General features: G+C 35.7%; 1 pseudogene across 1 annotated transcript; it reads left to right on the top strand.

Annotated features, from left to right (window-relative positions):
• Positions 1–20,277: 20,277 nt before the first annotated feature.
• Positions 20,278–23,178, top strand: LOC306643304 (protein MTO1 homolog, mitochondrial-like; annotated as a pseudogene). The gene is made up of 2 exons: positions 20,278–22,417; positions 23,136–23,178. The product of its transcript is annotated as a protein MTO1 homolog, mitochondrial-like (transcript).
• Positions 23,179–23,666: the final 488 nt, after the last annotated feature.

The following is a 23,666-nucleotide window of genomic DNA, read 5'->3' as shown; positions in this document are numbered from 1 at the left end:
ACTGCAGATGATACAAAAGCTCCAGAAAACATCAGCATTAAACATTGCTTTTGTTACCCAGTCAGCCCCAGATATTAGAAAGAAATTACAAAAAAAGGAAGAATTTGAGAGAAAGATGCTGTCAGAGTTGATGAAGATAGTCCAGAAAATTACAACAAATAGGACCCACCCAAGGATAGACAAGCAAAACACATGGCAAAAATTATGGTAACAACCATGACAGGACCCCAAGTTCCAAACTCAAAAGGTCCCTCCACACCAGAGTCCTATCCCAATTATGGGAAAATAACAAAACCTCTCTACCAAGAGACCACTGTGCTTACTATAAAGAAAAAACACATTGGAAAAATAAATGTCCAAATAAAGACAAAAGTCAGGTATAGTCCTCCAGATGGAGGGACCTGAGGACTGATGGAGTAGGGGTAGGAGCCCAGGGTCATACAAGAGATAGGGGTCAAACCAGTCAACTTCTTGGTAGATACTGGAGCTTCTTTCTTGGTCTTGACTAAGAGAAGAATCTTTATCTAAAAAGGATCCCCATACAGTCAGCAATAAACAAATCCAAATCATACCTTGAACTACAGCCCACATCACCAATATAGAAAAAGAACAATTACTCATTCTTTTCTTGTGATGCATAACTATCCTTATCCCTTTTGAAGAAGAGACATTTTACAAAAATTACAGGCTGTCATCACTTTTCAAGGGAACTTTGCCAAGCTGACTATTGATGGATCTCCAACTGCTATTATGTTAACTTCTCCCCTCAGTGAAGAATACCTTTTAGTGTCAGAAAAAATACCCACCCTATCTACCACATATCTCTCTGAGCTCCAACAAAGTATAGCAGAGGTCTTGGAATAAAATAACCCACCAGGCTTAGTCTCACTGACCACCAATTGTTGTTCAATTACCTAGTGCAGCAACTCCATCAACAGTGAAAAATTACCCTATCAGTCTGGAAGCCAAAAAGGGAATTGCCATTCACTTTCAGAGACTAAGGGAGGCAATATCCTTATAATTTGTCAGTCAGCCTGGAGTACTCCTGTCTGCACCATTCTAAAACTGGACACCAGGAATTTTCAACCAGTACAGGACTTTAGAGAAGTCAACAGGTGGGTGGAAACAATTCATCCAATGGTGTCTAAACCTTACAATCTCTTAAGGCTGCTACCCCACCCAGAAAAGTCTACATTGGACTAACCTAAAGGATGCATTCTTCAGTATCCCACTTGCTGAGGTAAGCCAGCCTCTCTTTGCTTTTGAGTGGACTGACCCAGAGATAGGCTGTTTTGTACAATTGGCATGGACTTGATTACCACAGGTTTTTAAGAACTCCCCAACACTCTTTGATGAGAACTAATGTCAAGATCTGTTAATCTTCTGGCAGCAACATCCAGAGGTTTCTCTCCTACAGTATGTGGAAGTCTTCCTGTTAGATGCTAAATATATACCTGATTGTAAAAGGGCTAGTGAGAACTTATTAAAAGAATTAGCTTCCCTGGAATACCGAGTCTCCACAAAGAAAGCCCAATTGTGTACACATACAGCCACATATCTAGGCTATGAGCTAAGTAAGGAAAAAGAACATTCTCAATAGGGCACATAGAGGCAATTCTCAAAATACCATGTCCTCAAACCAAGAGAGAGGTTAGAGAGTTTATAGGTGCAGTAGGTTATTGCTGACTTTGGATACCAGGATTTGCAGAAATAGCAAATCCTTTATATACAAGTATGGGGGGGGAGAAATCTCCCTACTTTGGACAGAATGAGAACAAAAAGCATTTGAAACTTTAAGGAAGGCACTGACAACTGCTCTTGCCTTAGCATGGCCTGATGTAACCAAGTCTTTGCCTAAAGTCATCAAAACTTAGTCATTTGTGTAATAATATTTGGCCACAGTACTCTTTAGATAATCAATCCAAATGGTCAATATATGACTCCTGGGACTCTGATATTTTATGGGATTTATACAACTTATGTGAGTGAGCAGGCAAATAGAAAGAGATTGCTTATATTCTTTCTTCTTCTTTCTTGTGCACTAAACCTAATCTTTGTTAATCCTACAAACGTGAACACCTTATTTTGGTAATGAAACCCTCACTTGCTCCTGCTTCTTCCTCTCTTGATCTCTCCTCCTCCTCTGAGTTCCACCCAGGAAACAAACCACACCCATACTAGTCTCCTTTAGAGGAAACCCCTCCAGGCCCCTGCTCTGCCATCCCCTTTGCTTTGTTCTGCTTCTGCTCCTGCCCCTCTGCCCAGCCAACCTCATCCTCCTACCACATGGTTAAAATTACATGTCCTACCCCACATACAGGAGGTTTCTGGTGTGGAAGGAGTGATCAGAATCCATGTTCCTTTTTCACTCTTTGATCTTTTCCTGATAGAGAAGTGGGTATGCTCCTTAACCTCTGACTATGTGACTTTTATTAGGAATTTCAATATCTTAGTCTTATGACCTTAGCTGACATGATATTTACATGATTATGTCCAACACATTGACCCCTGAGGAGCACAGGAGAGTCTGGGAACAGGCACACAATTATACAGATAAGGCTCACCAATCAATCCCAGCCCACACCATTGGGGCTGAAGCAGTACCAAATAGGAAACCCCAATGGGCCTATAACATGGGGGCTGAACTTCTGCAGTTCTAAACCTGTGTGCTTGCAGGTCTCTGAAAGGCTGCCATTAAATCCATTAATTACGATAAACTTCAAGAAGTAATACAGGAGAAAACTGAAATCCCATCTGCCTTTCTGAGTTGCCTCACAGAGGCCATGCTTATATACACTAATCAGGACCCTGAAACTCCAGTAGGATGGCAACTGCTCATGACTTATTTTTCCCAAAGCTACCCAGACATAAAGGCTATATTGAGGTGGTTGTATGGGGGGGGGGGCTTACCCCACACCCAGAGGTTCTAGTAGTGGCATTCAGAGTGTATAAAGGAAGGGAAGAAAAAAATAATAATACACCAAATGCTAGCCAAACCTTTTCATCCAGGCCTATCTGCCCAGCTATCCTCTGGTAGGGGTGCCATAGCTCCTAGGAGACATCCAGGCCCATTTTTCAAGTGTTGAAAAGATGGCCACTGGGCATGAGCCTGCCCCATCCCCTGGCAGTACCCAGGTCCTTGTCAAAAATGCCACCAGCTGGGACATTGGGCAGTGAATTTTCCTGGTGCTCAGTGATGTGCCAGGTCACCCTCAACCCCTCCCTCCAGTTCTTAACTGGGATTGGCAATGGATGACTGAAAGGACCTGGGACTTCTACCCCTGACATCCATCACTCTTCAGGAGCCCCAGTTGACACTTACAGTGGCAGACAATCAGCTCCATATCCTTATAGGTACTGGAGTCACTTTCTCAGTGCTGCATGAGTTTTTGGGATACAATATCCCCTGCCATATCCTCTATTGTTGTGGTAGAGGGAAAACCTTACCACCCCCTAACAATGCCTCCAATAATTTGCCATTTTGGATAAATCTGCTTCAATCAATCTTTTTTGATAATTCCTATGTGTCCCATTACCCTCCTGGGAAGGGACATCCTAACCAAATTGGGTGCTTCTATCTCCTTCTCACCCACCATGTTCCTTCACTTAGACTCTTTTGCTATTCCTCTCATGACTCTGCAGGAATATACAACTCAAACTGAGTCTTCATATCTCCTCCTCCCTCCCTTGTTGACCCCAAGGTCTGGGACACCCACATACCCTCTATAATCAAATGCTCACCTTTATGTACTTAGGAGAAGGACCCAACATCCTATCCAGCCCAGGTCCAATATCTCCATCTCCAAAGAAGCCTCTTAAGACTTCAAACAGTCATCCAGGATTTAAGGCAGAAAGGCTTCCTGTGCCCCACAAACTCAACTTATAACACTCCCACGCTGCCTGCTAGAAAGCCTAATGGATCATACCATTTGGTACAAGATCTCTGCATCATTAACTCAGCAGTGGTCCCCATTTATCCTATTGTGCACAGTCCTTACACCATTCTTTCCTCTATCCCCTCTTCCACCATTTACTTTTCAGTGCTGGATTTGAAGGACATGTTTTTTACTGTCCCACTTCACCCTGATACACAGGATCTCTTTGGTTTCACCTGGATTGACACTCTCACTCAAGTTTCTTTTCAGTTAACCTGGACAGTTCTCCCACAGGAATTCTGAGGCAGCCCTCAATTCTCTGGCCAAACACTGTCGTATAATCTTGTCTTTCTCACTTTTGTTTCCTCCTCCCTCTTACAGTATGTTGATTGCATTCTTATATGCAGTTCCTCTCTCAAGGTCTCCCAAGGAGACATGGTTAGCTTCTAAATTTTCTGGCTGAGAGAGGGTATAATGTCTTTCCAGCAAAAGTGCAGATTTTCCAGCATCAGGTTATTTACTTAGGAGTTAGTGTCTCACCTGGCTGGTTTAAGACCATCACTGTAGGGAGAAAAGCATTGTTGCAGGACATGCCCTCTCCATACACCAAGGAAGAAATTCTTTTCTTTTCAGGGTTAGCAGGATATTTACAACCCTGGATGCCAAAATTTTCCATCCTGTCATCTTCGTTGTATGAGGATTCAAATGACACACCCACTAAACCACTCCTCAACCTGGTTAAAGCCCCTTTCCAGACCCTAAGGAAAGTCCTTCTTCATGCCCCAGCCCTCCACCTCCCTGACATCACCAGACCATTCTACCTGTTTGTCTCTGATAAAAGTAGGGGGGTTCACATTTCATCTTAGGGCACATGTTTGGACCCACCTTTGACCCAGTGGCATACCTATAAAAAGGCTAAACCTCACTGCAAGTGACTGGGCACCATATCTTCCAGTATTAGTTGCAGCATTTGTCTTAAACCAGGAATCAAAGAAACTTTTCTTTGGAGATCCCACTGAAGAGCTTACACCTCATCATCTCTCTGAGCTTCTTACTTATAAGGGTATGCAAACTCCACAAACCTCTGGTGTTAGCTCTACAAACTGCTCTCTTTGAGGACTCTTCCATTTCTTTTAACACATGTCCTCCTTTAAATCCTTCCACCCTCTTACCCCTTCCTTCCAACATACATACTTCTATATCCCATAGCTGCTTTTAGATTCTGGAGGAATTATTCCCTGCCCCTCCAATTTTGAGGAGGGTGCCTTATACAATCCTACTTTCATATGGTTCACTGATGGGAGCCCTTTTATCCATGAAGGGATCCTACTGACTGGATATGTTTTTGTCTCCCTGGAAAAGGTTGTAGTCAGGACCACTACATAACAACACCACCAACCAACAGGCAGAACTAATCATCCTCACCCATGCATTAACTCTCACAAAGAAAGAATCCCTCACAATCTACACTGACTGCAAATATTGTTTTACATTATCCTTTCTCATGTCCCTATTTGGAAAGAGAGGGACTTTCTTACTACAAAAGGGAACTCATCACCAACTCTAACTACATCCTAAACTTCCTTGAGGCTCTTCACATCCTAACAAATATAGGCCTTGTACATTGCTGAACCCATCAGACAAACCAATCATTCACCTCTTCAGGGAACAACAAAGCAGATGAGGAGGGTAAAAGGACTGCCCTGTCATGCACACCAGTCTCCATTATGACTCTCCATGATCCTTTACCTTCGCTGCCCCCTACAGGGAGATGCTTTTCTACCTCCACCATTTATTCCATCCTAACACTTCTTCACTCTTACAATTCACTGACTCATCTGCAGCTATCCTCTTCTGACATCTCATTTCTGAAAGAACTCTCCTCCACATGTAATGTTTGCCTAAAACACAATCCTACAGCTGTCAGGTCTCCCACTTTTCTGATTCACAAGGCCCATATCACAATTCCAGGGATAGACTGGCAACTTGATTTCATTCACAGGCCCACATTAAGAAAGTCTAAATACCTTTTGGTTATGGTAGATATCTTCTCTGGATGAGTTGAAGCCATCCCCACCTTCAACAAAAGTGCACTTTCTTTACCTTCATCCTTCATAAAAGCATTCCTTGCTTTGGAGTGCCTAGCTCCTTCCATTCAGACAATGGGCCTGGATTCATGTCTCAAAGTTCCCAACAACTTGCCAAGCCCCTTGGGGTCCCTTGGCATTTCCACATTCCCTTTTACCCAAAGTCATCAGGTAAAGTAGAACGAGCAAACTGAACTCTTAAAAATGCCTTAATTAAACTCTTTAGATCTTCAACTTGACTGGAATAAACTCCTGCCCCTTGCTTTTCTGCATCTTCATTCACTCCCAATGAAACCTGCTAATATTTCCCCTTTTGAGCTGGTGTACTGTCATTCCATCCTTTCTTTCTTTCTTCTCTTACATCTGTTCCTCTTCTAAACCATATTTGAGCATTCCAACAGGATTACACTTACTCCTCCATGCCTAGACATTTGTCTGGCCCCCTGGCTCAAAGTCTTCAAGTAGGAAACCAAGTTCTTATCTCTCCTCCTCAGGAGGTTACAGCTCCTCTATTTCCCAAATGGCAGGACCCCCATACAATGATCCTGGCTAAGCCAATGGTGGTCAGGGTTCAAGGTTTACAAGGATGGGTACACATTTCTTGGTTTAAGCTGTACTCTCAATCCACAAAACCCTCTCCAGCTTCTAACATGCAGGCTTCAAAACAGTACAGTGGGAACTCTCCATCTCAGACTAAAGACCATTGAGCCCTCCACCCTTTCTCCCATTCTCGAGACCAAGGACTATTCTAATCAGACTATTAAACAGCTTGTATTACAGGAATATCAGGACCTCACAGGAAAAGAAGGAGCCTAGCTATAAGTGCACTTCCAGAACTATCTAGTCCCCAACTCCTGCCTGATTCAATGACATCTTCCTCCCCTGAATCAGTGTATGCCCACAACCAGTAGGAAGCAGTTACTGAAGATGGATCTTCACCCATGCACCCAAAAGTGATCTTCTTATTAAAAAAAAAATGGGGGAATATAATATAAAGCTGCAATCATTTACCATTCCCTCCCCCTTTCACTGAAGACATTACTCTCCCTCCCATCTTACAACCCAGAATGTCAGTCTGTGAACATACTAGCCAATCATTGATCCACTTGTTATCCCACAAACTTCCTCATCAGCAATTGGCGGCCTGATTGCCCTTAGCCCATGAAGTTCCACTACTTAAAAGATGCTCCCCCGACATTTTCTCGCTCTCTCTCTCCCAACCCTGAGAGTGGACACTCTGGTCATTTGCCTAATTAAATCTCTGTTGTGAGTTCCCATGTCTGGGATGGTTTTGTGTGTGCAGTCATTGGGCAGCAACACAGACTGGACACCTCAGAATGTTTGCTCCCCTGGATTCAAGGGTCTAAGCTGCCTTTGGACCCAAACTGAGCTGCATTGTTCTCACAACTATATATCTATCAACTCTCTCTCTCTCTCTCTCTCTCTCTCTCTCTCTCTCTATATATATATATATATATATATATATACATATATATATATGTATATCTACACAAGATCATAAACATAATTATATGTAAACTATACATAATGAATAAATAAATGAGGTTCAACCACATTTATTTTCCTATTACCTAATCATAGTATTATGTTATAAAATATATATTCTATTGAGACACATACCCATCCTGGCCAGTTCTTCTAAATGGCAAGAAATCCTGCTATCATAGGGATTTAGAGTCTTCTCTTTGCTTAAAAGCACTGATTTCTCACTAGGCCTATAGATGGGATACTACAAGTGAGATAACACTTGGCACATCATATATATATATATATATATATATATATATATATATATATATATATATATACAAGTTTATAACAATCAGAGCCCAGCAAAGAGCACAAATACCTTCAACATTAACAAAGTTTTGTGAGGCATCCCAGGAACAACAGCTGTAGGAAGAGGTCACGAATAATTTCTACACTTACCCCTCACATCTGAATAAATTGTGAGAAAATTGTATATAAATGATATTTGTATAATTAATTTATCATCTTTTCCAAGATGACAATGGATGCTCCCTTGATAGTGAGTGTAATATTACTACCTTTCATAGCTGGAGAATACTTCCATTAATACTTTTAAGAGTTTTATGATAAAAATACAGAATACTTGCAAAACCAATACTGAAGTACTTTCTGATTTTAACAACTTCCATTAACCAAGCCAGTGGATAGATATACAGACACTGGTAGACTCTAGATAAAGTCTTAAACAGTTTTGACACCATCTAGTGTGTAATAGAAAGTTAGAACTTCTGAGAACTATAAAAACCACATCAATCAGAGAAGTATGTACTGGTGGTTTGAGACAGGTATTCTTGAAATATCTGAGAGGAATGAAGAGATGCAACTGGAGAAGTAAGTGAGGGCCAGCTTCTGAAGGAGGGCTTTGTCTCACAGGCAGGAAAGGATGGGGGCAGCTAAGTGACAGAAATAAATGAGCAGGTTAAACATTACCATGAATGGTAACATGAGTTGGAGGCCTATAGCAGTCAGTGAAGCAAGAATTCAACACAGAGTGTCAGTGTAGGTAGAAAACAAGTTCCTATCATAAAAATGGAGGTAGTGTAGGTAGAAAACAGGTCCTATCATAAAAATCAATTTTGGTCTAGGATATTGAAGTAGAAAGCAAGTTTTACTTAAATATATGTCAGAAAACATACATGAATATCCACTTTTTGCTAAGAGATTCATGTAATGTTATTACATATGAGAGATACAAGGTTAAAAGTTTCATATGCATATATTTGGATATGTTTATTATTACACAGTTAATTTTAGGTATATAAGCCAAAGTCCTGTCAATGTTCCTCTAACTCTATGGTTTTATTTAAAATTAGCTTTAGGTGTAGATATAAGTTTGGAATTAGTAACAAATTTTGGATGGGACTAGGGTTAGGGTTAGGAAAAATGTATTGGGAAGCATAAATATTCATGAGAATTCATGCATTAATACATGTAGGTAAATAAGCAGGATTTTACATTTTTGGTGTGGAAATTGTATTAATGTAAGTTATACTAATACTTTTTTACATATGAGAGATGTGCAAGTAAATGGCAGATAGGCATATATTCAAATATATTAATTATTACTCTATTAAATTTCAGAAACATATGCAAAGGGCCCATAAATATTCACCTAAATATGTATGATTTTATGTTAAATTAACTTCTTTTGGGGCATATATTATGGTTTGTACCAAATTGTGGGTGTGGCTAGGGTTGGAGTTAGGGAATGAATAGTTATATCAGGAAACATGAATACTCATAAGAATGTATGTGTGATACCTTGTAAAGCAACACATAAGAATGTACACTTTTTGTTGTGAAGATTAGGTTAAGATTGGATGTATTAGTAAATTTTTACCCAACAAGGTTGCAGAGTTAAATGACAAACATGTATATATAGGAATGGGGAAATGTTTAAATCAATAAATTTCAGGTCGACAAAGCAAAATGCTCAATAAATACTAAACTAATATTGTATGGTTTCATGCAAAATGACCTTGACATGCAGAGGAGTGTTAGACTTAGTACAAAATTTTGGATGGGGCTATGAATAAGAGGAAAGTAATAGGTGGATGAGGAAACACAAATATTTTAAAAGAATCAACACATGAATATAGGTACAGATACATGAGTGCACAGTCTTTTTCAGTGGGAACTGTCTTCATGTTAGTTAAACAATTAAGAATTTTATCTGAGGCAAGCACATGTAAATGAAATTTATGCATTCACACAATTTTGCCAAAAATTACACATTACAAAATTGTGTACATCAGGAAAAACAATTTAAATCTTCATCTAATTATCTATGATGTCATGTAAAAATTACTTCAGATTCAAGGAGTAATAAGGGTTCTTTCCAAATTCTGTTGTGTCTAGGGCTAAGCTTAGAATTTTAAAAATATTTTGGGGGCTGGGGAGATAGATCAATTGGTAGAGTGCTTGCCTCACAAGCACATGGCCCTGGGTTCAATCCCTAGTACTGCAAAAAATAAAAATAAAAAAATAAAAGATACATTGGAAGCATGCATAATCATAAGCATGAATGCAAGAAGATAGATTTAAAAAACATATAAATTACATTAAAGTCCATGTCTATTCCTTCCCTATTAGACCTAAGAGTACAATTTTCTACATATAAGGATGCACAGGTAAATGACATAAATGAACATATAAAAAATAATAATTACACCATTAATTATAGGTATATAAGCATAAGGGTCCATCTACATTTACCTAAGAATGTATGCTTTGCAATAAGATAAATTTCAGTTGTAGAGAATGTTAAAGTTAGTACTCACTTATGATGGGCGCAGGGTTAGGGTTAGGGAATTATTAGGCATATCAAGATTCAAGAATATTCATGAGAATGGATATGTCAAAACATGTAGGAAAACATATGTGAATATGCAATTTTGCCATAGGGATTTTTTAATGTGAGCCATAAAGTACAAATTTTAGATATGGCAGATGCAGAAATGAAAAAATATTTTTGAACTTATATGAAGATGTTAACTATTCCATTAAATTTCAGATACTTATGATGGCAAACATTGCATTTAGTATGTATGGTTTCTTGAAAAGTGAGCTTGGTGTATGAGAAATGGTTAAGGTAGAACCAATGTTTGCATGGTGCTAGGTTTTGGGTTAGGGTACAAAAAATCATACCAAGAGACATGAATATTCATAAGAATGGATGCACAAAAGTATAGCAAAACACAAAGGAAACTACATTTTTTTGTCCAGGGAATTGGTTTAGTATATGTCATAAAAGTACATTGTTTTAGAAATGAGGAATGCATAGGTAAATGATTTATAGGCATGAATATATATATAAATATATATAATTGTTACAACATTAAATTTCAATTAAGTAAGCCAAAGCACTCTTATAATTCACCTTAATATGTATGGTTATATGTAAAATGACCTTACTCATAGGAAACATTTAGGTTAAGTTCTAAATGTTGGTTGGTGTTCAGGTTACAGTTAAAGAACAAATAGGTATGTGAGGAAATATAAAATTCATAAGAATATAAACCTGCCTGAAAACATGGAGAAAAACATACAAGTATATATTTTTGTTGTGGTTGAATTTTGATCATAGAAATAGTTTTTTAACCAATGAGGTGGTTGACAGGTAAATGGCACATATGTATATATAAGAAAGTTAAGGATTACACTGTTAAATTTCAAATTTATTAGTCAAAGCACCAGCAAACATACACCTAAGAATATTTGGTTTCATCTAAAATGAAATTAAATGTAGGTGTACCATTTGGATCAGTATCAAAATTTATGTTGTACTTGCTTTATGTTAGGGATTGAATAGGTACATAAGTAAACATGATTATTCATAGGAATATACATGTGAAAACATGAAGAAAAACTCATTTGAATATTTTTTATTAGAGATTTCTTTAAATTTAAGAATTATTTTTTACATATTAGGGATTCTCAAGTATATGGCATATGTGAATACATATGAATGTGGTAAAGATTACATCATAAAAAGTCAGGTATTAATGATAACAATACATTTAAATATGTATCATTCCTCATAAAATAAGCTTCACCTGTAAGGGTAATTTTGGGATTTGTACTAAATTTTGAGGAGCTACAGTTACAGTGAAAAAAGAAGAGGTGTCAGGAAGTATGAATATTCACAAGAATATACATGTGAAAACATGGAAATAAACTGAATGTACATTTTTTACTCAGGGGATTCGTTTAATATTAGTCTTGCAAGTACATTTTTGCATATAAGGATGCATTATGACTCACATATATGCATATATAAAAGTATTTTAATGATTGCCCAAGGAAATTCAGGCACAAAAACCAATACACCCATAAACATTCACCTAATTATGCATGGTTTCATATAAAATGAGTTTCAGGTGTTGTGGTCCAGGGAGGTTTAATAAAAAATTTTGGTTGGTGCTAGTGTTAGAGAATAAAAAGGCTTATCAGTATAAAACAATATTGATAAAAATTCACAAGGGAAATCATATATGTGTACACTTTTTTGTGGGGATTGATTTGTTTTTAGTTGTATGAATATATTGTTCACCTATGAATGAAACAGTTAAATGGCATGTGTGCATATATATGAATATGTTAAATATTATACCATTGATTTTTAGGTGTATAAACCAAAACTCTCAAAAACAAAAATGAGAGTATGTATATTTCACATAAAATGAGTTTCCATTGTAAAAGCCCATTTAGGTTTAGCCCAAGGTTTATGATGGTCTAGAGACAAGGATTAGGGAATAAATAGTTGTATCAGGAAACATGAATACAATGTATGCATGAAAACATAAAGAAAAACATATACAAATATCCGGATTTTGCATGAGAATTTGTGAAATATTAGTCATACCAATATGTTCTTGTATATGAGGGATGAATGAATAAATGACACATAAGCATATATTTGTATGTTAATCATGACACAGCTAAATAGTAGGTATGTAGGACAAACACCTGTCAATGTTCATCTAATTTATAGCAGCATTTAACATTAGCATAATCTTTAGGTATAAGTTTAGGGTTGGTATCACATTTTTGGTGGAACTAGGGTTAGGGAATGTGTAGGTATATCAGGAACATAAATGTATGCCTGAACATGTAGAAAAAACAGATATTAATGTTTATTTCTTGCTGTGGAGATTGGTTTAATGTTATTCATAGAAGCTCATATTTTACCCATAGAGTTGCATAGGTAAATGACAAATATGCATGTATGAATGTGTTCTTGGTTACCTGGTTGAATTTCAGATCAAAAAGTCCAAAAGCCCATAAAATACAGCTAACTATATATTAGTTTTATATACAATGACCTTTAGGTGTAGATGAGTTTAGAGTTAGAACAAAATGTTGGGTGTGGCCAGGGGTAAGGTTAAGAATTAATAGGTACATGAAGAAACTGTAATATTCATAAGAATGGACACAAGAGAATATTTAGAAAAAGCATATCTGAATGCACATTTTTTCCATGAGAATTTTTTATTTTTATTTATTCATTTGTTCTATTTAGCTATACAAGACAGTACAATGCACTTAATCACTTTGATAAATCATACATAAATGGAATATATTTTCTCCATTTTCAGACTGCACATGTAGAATCAAATTTGTCTGGCAGTCACAAATGAAGTGGTTTAATGTTAGTGAACATGTACAATTTTTACCAATGAAGGATGCACAGGGAAGTGACATTTGTGCACACATACTAAGATGTTAATGATTACATCATTCAGTATCAAGTATTTCAAGTAATATCCCCATAAGCTTTCACCTAAGTATATGTGGTAAAATGTAAAATTAACTTCAGGTGTAGAAACAGTTAGGGTTAGTCCCAAATTTTTGGTTGCTGTAGGGGTAAATTTAGGATATGAAATGGTATATTAGCAGACATATGTAATCATATAAATGGATGAAAAAATATGTAGAGAAATATATATGAATTTCTTTAATTACCTTGAATATATGTTTACTGTTAGTTCTATGAGTAAGTTTTTTAATATACAATGGATGCACAGGTAAATGACATGCAAAAACATGAGAATGTTATTGATCACATCATTAAATTACAGGCACATAAGAAAAAATGCCCATGAGAATTTACCTAAATATGTATGCTTGCATGTAAAATTAATTTTATGTGTAGGAAATTGTTACAGTTATTACCTAAGTTTGGTTGGATTAGGGTTAGGGAATTAATGGGCATATAAGTCAACAAGAATATTCATGAAAATACATGTACGATAATTTGCAGGAAACATGTGTATATCAATTTATTGTCATGAGAATTTTTTAAATGGAGCCATATGAGTACTATTTTAAATATGGGGGATTTACTGGCAAATGGCATTTTTGAACTTATATGAATATGTTAATGATTACTCTATTAATTTTCAAGTACTTAATGCAATATAATATTAAACATTAAAATAAGCATGCATATTTCATGAAATGTGAGATTAGCATGTAGGAAACTTTTAGGGTAATATCAATTTTTGGGTGGAGTTAGGTTTTGGGATAGGGTAGGAAATGTTATAGAAAGATGTGAATATTTTACATGTACTAAAATATATATGATACTATTTTTTTGGCATGGAGGTGGTTTAGTATCAGACATATTACTGATTACCTTGTTTTAGATATGAGGAATGCACAGGTAAATAACATGTATATGAATGTACATATATGTATATATAATATAAATAAATAATACATAACATATTGTAAATTATATATATTAATTAATACACCACTTAATTTCAGGTACATAAGGCAAAGCTATCATATACATTTACCTTAGTAACATATATATATATATATATATATATATAATGTCTTTAGATGTAAAGGAGACTAAGTTTTAACACTAAATATTGATTGGTGCAAAGGTTAGATTTAAGGAATAAATATGTATGACAGGAAAGAGGAAATTTATAATCATGTAAGCCTGATAACATGGAGAAAAACCTATATGAATTTACATATTTTGCCATGTGGATTGTTTACTATTAGTCATGCAAACTCGTTTTTGCAACCATGAGGTGGTTGCACATGTCAATGACATATTTGCCTATAAGACTACATTAAGGATTACACCATTAAATTTCAGATACGTTAGTCAAAACCTCTGTGAACATTCACCTAAGCATGCTTGGTTTCATGTAAACTGAGTGTGAGTTATATGTCTTCAGTTATGGTTAGTACCAACTTTTATGAGGAGCTAGTGATGTTAGGTAATGAAGAGGTATATCAGCAAACAGGCTCATTTTTAGGAATGCCCATGTGAAACAGGAAGGTAAAGTCATATGAATGTACTTTTTTTGCATATGGGATTGGTTTAATGTTAGTCCTATGACTAATTTTTACATACAAGGAATTCACAAGTACATGACCTATATGGTTATATATAAATTTTTTTGATTATACCTTTGAAGTTCAGTGATGTAAATCAAAGCAATGATAAATGTATATCTAAAAATATATCATCTCATGTAAAATGAACTTTATGTGTAAGGGTATTATAGGTTTTCTAATAAATTTTGGAGTTCTAGTGTTACAGTTAGGGAATAAATAGGTTTATCAGAATGCATGAATGTTCATAAGAAAATGTATTTGAAAACATCCAGGAAAACATGTGAATGTACAATTTTACCATGTGGATTGTTTTAAAGTTTTTTATACAAGTGTGATGTTTTACATAAGATGAATGCAGTGATAATTGACATATGTGCATACATGCAAATATTTTAATGATTACTCCATTGAAATTCAGGTACCTAATCATAACATTCATTAACTTTCACATAATTATGTATTGTTACATGTAAAATGAGCTTCAGGTGTACAGTTCCAGTGAAAATTAGGAACAAATTTTAGTTGACTCTATGTTTAGAGTGAAAAACAATAGGTATGTCAGTAAACAAGAATATTGATAAAAACTCAGAAGTGAAAATATATGGGAAACTATACATGAGTGTACATCTTTTGTCATAGGGTTTGGATTATTGTTAGTTGTATGAATCTGGTTTTCACCTATGGAAAAGAAGAGTAAATTACATACCTGTCTACATATGACTATGTTAAAAATTTACAACATTAAAATTTAGGTATGTAAGCCAAAACCATTGAAAACAACTAAGTACATATGCAGGTTTTTATTTAAATGAGCTTCAATTTTATCAGTCCATTTAGATTTAGTCCAAAATTTTATGTATGGATAGGGTAATAGTTAAGGAATAACTAAGTATATCAGGAAACAGGAATAGAATTTAGATATGAAAAGATGTAGGAAAACATTAGCATCCATTTATAAACATGGGGATTTGTGTAATTTTAGTCATACAAATACATGCTAACACCTATGAGTGATGCATAGTGAAATGATACATATACATAATATTTTTTTAATAATTGCACAGTTAAATATTAAGTATGTGAGTCTTATGTCTGTCAATGTTTATTTAAGTGTATGGTTTCCTTTAAAAAGAGTTTAAGGTTTTGTTGTAACTCTTCTGTTGGTAACAAATTTTGGGTGAGACTATGGTTAGTGTTAACAAATTTTTCAAGAATCATGAATTGTCCTAAGAATTCACACATGAAAAATCATAGGAAATATTTAAATGCACATTTATTTTGGGGGATTAGTTCAATTTTCATTTTATGAGTAGAATGCTTTACATATGAGGCATAAATATGTAAATTACATATATTCATATATCTAAAATATATTAATGATTACACAGTTAAATTTTGGGTACCAAAGCCAAAAGGCCCATAAACATTCATCTAATTATGTATGGTTTGATTTTAAAATAACTTCATATTAAGGGATACAATTAGGGTTCCCACAATATTTTGGGCGTGGCTAGGGTTAGGTTTAGAGAATGAATAGGTACATCAGGCAACATAATTGTTCATTAGAATGTATGGATGAATGCTGGAAAATATGTATGATTGTCCTTTTTTCTCTGAAGATTGGTTCAAAGTTTGTTGTACTAATATTTTTGTACATATGTTTGTACTGGTAAATTTTCATATATGCAAATATTTGAACATATTCATGATTACGCCCTTAAAATTTTAGGTAGGCACTCTGAAATGTCCATTAATTCACCTCAATACTTATGGTTTCATGTTAAATGAACTTTAGTTCTAGGGTTACAGTTAGTTTTCCTATCAAATTTTGGGTGGGGATAAGATTAGGGTTAGTGAATGAATATGGATAGCAGGAAAAATAAATAATCATAGAATGTGTGTGCAAATGCATGTAGGAAAATATGCATGAATGTACAGATTTTAACTTATGGATTATTTAGTTTTAGTCATAAAAATAGGATTTTATCCATGAGGTGGTGCACAGATAAATCACACATAAACATATGAAAAATTCTAATGATTACACCACTAAATTTCATATACATCTGTAAAAATGACTGGAAACACTTACCAAGCATACTTGGTTTCATGTAAAATGAACTTGAGTTGTAGGTGTACATATAAGGTTACTATCAAATTTTACATGAAACTAGGGATATGTTATGGAATAAATAGTAATATCAGAATGTATGCATATTCATAAGAATGTACATGTGAAAATATAAAGGAAAACTCAAATTAATGCATATTTTTGCACACAAAATTATTTTAATGATAGTCATACAAATATTTTTTATAAGGGATTCACAAGTAAATATCCTGGATGCACATATACAAATGTGATAATGAATACACACTATTATATTTTAGTGATGTAAGCAAAAGCAATAAACATACACCTATGTATGAATCACTTCATGTAAAATGAGTTTAAGGGTCAGAGTGCATGGGGTGTACAAAATTTGGGGTAGGATTATGGTTAGGTTTAGGTAATTAACAGTTATATCAGGAAACATGAATATTCAGTAGGATATACACATGAATACATGTAGGAAAATATGTAAAAATGTATACTTTTTTCTTTCAAGATTGATTCAATGTTAGTTGTACTACTATTTATTTTATATATGAGAGATGTTCAAGGAAATGTTACATATACATATATTTGAATATATCACTAATTACTTCTTTAGAGATCTATGCCAAAATACCTGTAAACATTCACTTAAGTATGTATGCTTTCATGGTTTCATGTTAATTTAACTTCAGTTGCAGGAGTATGGTTAGGGTTCTTACTAAATTTTGTCTGGGACTAGGGTTTAGGTAAGGGAATGAATAGGTATATCAATAAACATTTATATTCATAAGAATGTATACATGAAAATTTGTAAGAAAACATGATTGAATATTATTTTGCTGTAGAGATGTGTTTAATGTTAGTCATAGGAGTTGTAGGAGTTTTTATAATTTATTTTTTATTTTGATTCATTGTAAACAAATGGGGTACAACTTGTTTCTCTGGTTGTACAAGAAGTAGAGTAGTACCATTTGTGTAATCTTACATGTACGCAGGGTAGTAATGTTTGTCTTATTCTGTTAGTTTTCCTGCCCCCCACTCCTCCCACCCCTCTTTTTCCTCTATACAATCCATCCTTTTATTATTCTTTCCTTCTTCCCACCCCATATTATGTATCATCATCTGCTTAACAGAGAGATCATTCAGCTTTTAGTATTTTGGGATTGGCTTATCTCATCATGATATTCTCCAACTTCATACATTTGCCTTCAAATGTCATAATTTTATTCTTCTTTATGACTAAGTAATAATTCATTGTGTATATAAACCACAGTCTCTTTATCCATTCATCAATTGAAAGGCATCTAGATTAGTTCTACAATCTACTATTGAGCAACTATGAAAAATTGATGGGACTGCATCACTATAGCATGATGATTTTAAGTCCTTTGGGTATAGGCCAAGGTGTGGGATAGCTGTGTCAACTATAAGGCCTATGATGCCTGAGAAGCCTTAATTACTCTCTAGTCAGTTACAACTATGTAGTTTCTATGACCTGCATAGTCTCAATGACCTGAAAAGCCTTTTCAATTTTTGTAACCTCTATAACATTTGTAGTTTCTTCGTTCTGTACATCTTTTATACCTGTGCATACTCTATTCCCTGAGTAGACCAAATTACTTTAGAAATATGTTTTGGCCAGCAAATTCTAGGCAGCCTGAGTATTTGGTATGACCCCAGTAGGCTCTATAACTTACATAGCCTCTAGGATACACATAGTCTCAATGACTGGATGTTTCTTCTATGTGTGGCCTGAGTAACCTCTTTTGTTTGTGTACCCTCTATGACCTGAGTAGTCTCAATGAACTGAGCAAGATGTTTAGCAAAAAGAATTCTATATCTTATGAAGAAGGGCTCTCTGATCTTTGTAATCACTATGACCTTTATAGCCTCAAAGCCTTGAATACCTTGTATGATCTGCATATCTATGAATCACATGCTTTCATGACTTACATTATTTCTGCAACTGAGTAGCCTCTATGATCTAAAACTTTGGTAGCTAGGGAGAACTGCCTAACCTTTATTGCATAAATAGACTTTATTATCTTAATATGTTCCATGATTTCAGAAACCATTATAACTTGAGTGACCTCTATGATCATAATAGCCTCTGTATATGTAGCCTTTCTGCCCTTCATAGCCTTTATTGACTGAATGGACTAAAAGTCTGAGTTGCCTCTCAACTTAAGCAGTCTATATTATCATAGAGGTCCCTAATATATGCCTAGCCTTTATCACTGGGTTAGAATCTGTGGCCTAAAAAAAGTGCAAACAGAGCTGAAATCAATAAAATTGAAACAAAAGTAACAATCAAAAACTGACAATAAAGTGTTTCTTTGAAAAACTAAATGAGATCAATAAATGCTTAGCTGAGTTAATAAAAAGGAAGACAATTCAAATTACTAAAATTCCAGATGAAAGAATATATCACTATGAAAGCCACTGAAATAAGGTGGAAACTATGTTGAAAACTATTGGAAACTATGTTGAAAATTCATAAAAAAGTAGAAAATCTTTAAGACATCCAAAAATTATTAGAAACCTATGACCTATGCAAATTGAATCAGGAGGACATAAAATATTTAAACAGATAAATTTCAAGCAAAGCTGTTAAACATGACACCAAAAGACTACCAATAAATAAAATCCAGGTTAATATGAACTCTTATCTGAGTCCTACAATATTTACATAGAATTGACACAAATCCTCCTCAACTTATTCCATGAATAAGAAAAGGAAGTGTCTGCTCATTTCCTTAGCCCACTCATTGATTGGGTCATTTGTATTCTTGGTGTAAAGTTTATTTAGTTCTTTATAAATTCTGGAGATTAGTGCTGTATCTGAAGTGTAGTGTGTGTGGCAAAGAGTTTCTCCCTTTCTACTAATAATAGAAATGTGTATTAAAACTACCCTAAGATTTCAATTCACCCCAATTAGAAAGCCTATTATCAAGAACACAAGCAACAATAGGTGTTGGTGAGGATGTGGGGGAGAAATGTACACTCATATATTATTGCTGGAGTTGTAAATTTGTGCAGCCACTGTGGAAATCACTATGGAGATTCCTTCAAAAACAGAATAGATCCACCATTGACCCAGCTATTCCACTCCTTGGCCTATACCCAAATGAATTAAAATCAGCATACTACAGTGATGCAGCCACATCAATACTAATAGCAGCTCATTTCACAATAGCTAGATTGTGGACTCAACTGAGATGTTCTTGAATAGATGACTGGATAAAGAAACTGTGGTATATATACACAATGGAATATTATTCAGTCATAAAGAAGAATAAAGAGCATGTTCTCCTTCCAACGCTGTGGCCACAGGGTCGCAACTTCTCTCACCAAACAACACCTTCCATTCACTGGGTTAAGCCGGGACAGCACAGTGCCATTTTCTCCACACTTTGATGTGGTAGTTGTAGGTGGAGGACATGCTGGGACCGAGGCAGCTGCTGCAGCTGCTCGGTGTGACTCTCGGACCCTGCTTCTCATGCACCGCATGGACACTATCAGTCAGATATCCTGTAATCCTTCCTCTGGTGACATTGGAAAGGAACATTTAATGAGGGAAGTAGATGCCTTGGATGGCCTGTGTTCTAGAATCTGTGACCAGTCTGGTGTGCATTACAAAGTGTTAAACAGGCAGAAGAGACGAGCTGTGTGGGGACTGAGAGCTCAAATTGATAGGAAACTCTATAAACAAAACATGCAGAAAGAAATCCTGAACACACCACTGCTTACTATTCATGAGGGGGCTGTAGAAGATCTTATTCTTACAGAACCAGAACCTGAACACACTGGAAAATGCCATGTCAGTGGTGTTGTTTTGGTGGATGGAAGCACAGTATATGCAGAGAGTGTGATTCTGACTACTGGGACATTTCTGAGAGGCATGACTGTAATTGAATTGGAGATGCACCCAGCAGGATGTTTGGGAGGTCAGCCTTCTATAGAGTTGGCTCAGACTCTGGAGAGGCTGGGGTTTGTGGTGGGAAGTTGAAGACTGGGACTCCACACCTCGAATTGCAGGGACATTAATTTCAGCATTATAAATAAGCAGACACCAGATAATCCATCTATACCATTCAGCTTTGTCAATGAGACAGTGTGGATTAAGCCAAAAGATCAGTTGCCATGTTACTTGACTCACATCAACGCAAGAGTGGATAAGATCATGCTTGAGAACCTTCACCTTAATAGTCATGTTAAGGAAACTACAAGAGGATCCCGATACTGTCCCTCCATTGATTGAATCAAAGTTTTACATTTTACAAATCATGTGCATCAGGTTTGGTTAGAACCTGAAGGAATGAATTCTGACCTCATCTATCTCCAAGGGTTATCTGTGATGCTACCAGCTGAGTTACAGGAGAAAATCATCATGTGCATTAGAGGCTTGGAGAATGCTAAAATGACTCAGCCAGGCTATGGTGTTTAGTATGACTACATACATCCCCGTCAAATCACTCCTTCCCTTGAGAATCATTTGGTTCAACAGCTCTTCTTTGCTGGACAGATAAATGGAACAACTGGTTATGAGGAAGCCACAACTCAATCCTCTTGTAGGGTGTGATAGCTGGAATCAACGCCAGTCTTCGGGTCAGTGGCAAACCACCCCTTATTGTTAGCCGAACAGAAGGCTACACAGGAGTTTTGATCGATGACCTTACCACTGTAGGCACCTGTGAACCATCTGCATGTTTACCAGCCGAGTGGAGTTCCATTTGTCACTGTGCCCTTATAATGCTGACAGTCGGCTTACGTTCCAAGAGTATAAGGAAGCTGGCTGTGTGTCTCAACAATGATATGAAAGAGCTTCTTGGATGAAGTCTTCTTTAGAAGAAGGCATTTCTGTGTTGAAATCCATTGAGTTTTCAAGCTCCAAGTGGAAAAAGTTAATCCCATAGGCTTCTATAAGTACTGCAAGAAGTCTGCTTTTCAGAGCTCTAGACTTCTGAAGTATGAGGAAGTTGACATGGAATTACTAGCCAAAGCTATTCCAGAATCCTTGAAGAAATATACCAAATATAGAGAGCTTGCTGAAAGACTGAAAATAGAAGCCACTTATGAATCAGTAGTGATCCATCAGCAGCAGGAAATAAAGAAAGTTCAATGAGATGAAGTTCTCCAACTGCCAAAAGATCTAGACTATTTGACTATCAGGGATGTGTCTTTTTCCCATGAAGTCCGAGAGAAACTACATTTCAGTTTCCCACAGATGATCAGGGATGCTAGCCGCATACCTGGAGTGACACCTGCTGCTATCAACAATCTGCTCAGATTTGTGAAGACCACTCAGCAAAGACAGGGAGCTATGAATAAACTGCCCCAAACAGATGAATACTTACGTGATACAGACAAACTTCAGGAAAGAGAGTTATAGCTTTCAATTTATAGAAGACCTTTTTGTTTGTTTGTTTTTGTTTTTTTGTTTTGTTTTAATTTATTTTTATTGTAAAAAAATGGGATACATCTTACTTCTCTGTTTGTACATGAAGTAGAGGCATACCATTTGTGAAATCATACATTTACATAGGGTAATAGTTTTTCCCTTCCCCCATAGAAGAATTTTAAAGAGAGTATTTGAATAATTTAACCTACACAAGAGTATAAGTAGTAAATAAGAACTGTTCTAATACCTGTGAAAATAGTCTTAGTAGATTTTGATGGGTTTGTCATTAATTTGTGAAGAGGACAGAGGTTATAATTGTGCTTTTTTTCCCCTCAAAAAATGGTAAACAATTGATACTCTCTCAGAAGCCATAATATAGTCAGCCTACTCATATAACTACACAAAACTAAACCTGAAAAAAAAAAAAACTCAACTTGCAGATCTATCTGCTCATAAGGACATTAACCATGAAGTTAGAAAGCAATGCTAAAGCACTCAGAGCTATGAATTGACACTATACCAAATCATCAGAATCAGTTAATTTCTAATTTTGGAACACAATGTGTATGGTTAAAGTTGACTTCTAAGATTTATGTACTTCAGGAAATCTTTATCAATAATGGCTTTTGAGCATTGATGAAAAACTTAAAAAGTAGAAAGATTAGAAATCATCATTGGTTCATATCATCCACAGTGTGGAAACTTGTTTGGCAACCTGGTTAAGGAAGAATAAAGTAATTATTTCATATCATACAATACAGGTATTTTCTTTTTTTAAATTTATTTTTATTGTAAACAAATGGGATACATATTGTTTCTGTTTGTACATGGAGTAACTGCATACCATTTGCATATTCATAAATTTACATAGAGTAATGATGTTTGATTCATTCCATTATTTTTTTCCTTCCCCCCACTCCTCCCACCTCTCTTTTCCTTCTATACAGTCCCTCCTTCCTCCATTCTTGTCCCACTCCCACCACCCATTAAGTATCATCATATGCTTATCAGTGAGATTATTCCTCTTTTGGATTTTTGAGATTGGCTTATCTCACTCAACATGATATTCTCCAATTTCATCCATTTGCCTGCAAATGCCATAATTTTATTATTCTCTTTAGCTGAGTAATATTCCATTGTATATATATATACCATGGTTTCTTTATCCATTCATCAATTGAAGGGCATCTAGGTTGGTTCCATAGTCTGGCTATTGTGCATTGTGAGACGCTATGAACATTGATGTGGCTGTGTCTCTGTAGTGTGCTGATTTTAAGTCCTTTGGGTATGGG

The sequence above is a fragment of the Sciurus vulgaris genome (genome assembly GCF_902686455.1).
Source record: "Sciurus vulgaris genome assembly, chromosome: 13".
Classification (NCBI taxonomy): domain Eukaryota; kingdom Metazoa; phylum Chordata; class Mammalia; order Rodentia; family Sciuridae; genus Sciurus; species Sciurus vulgaris.
Note: the sequence above shows the minus strand (reverse complement) of the source record. Positions and strands in the feature narration are given on the sequence as shown.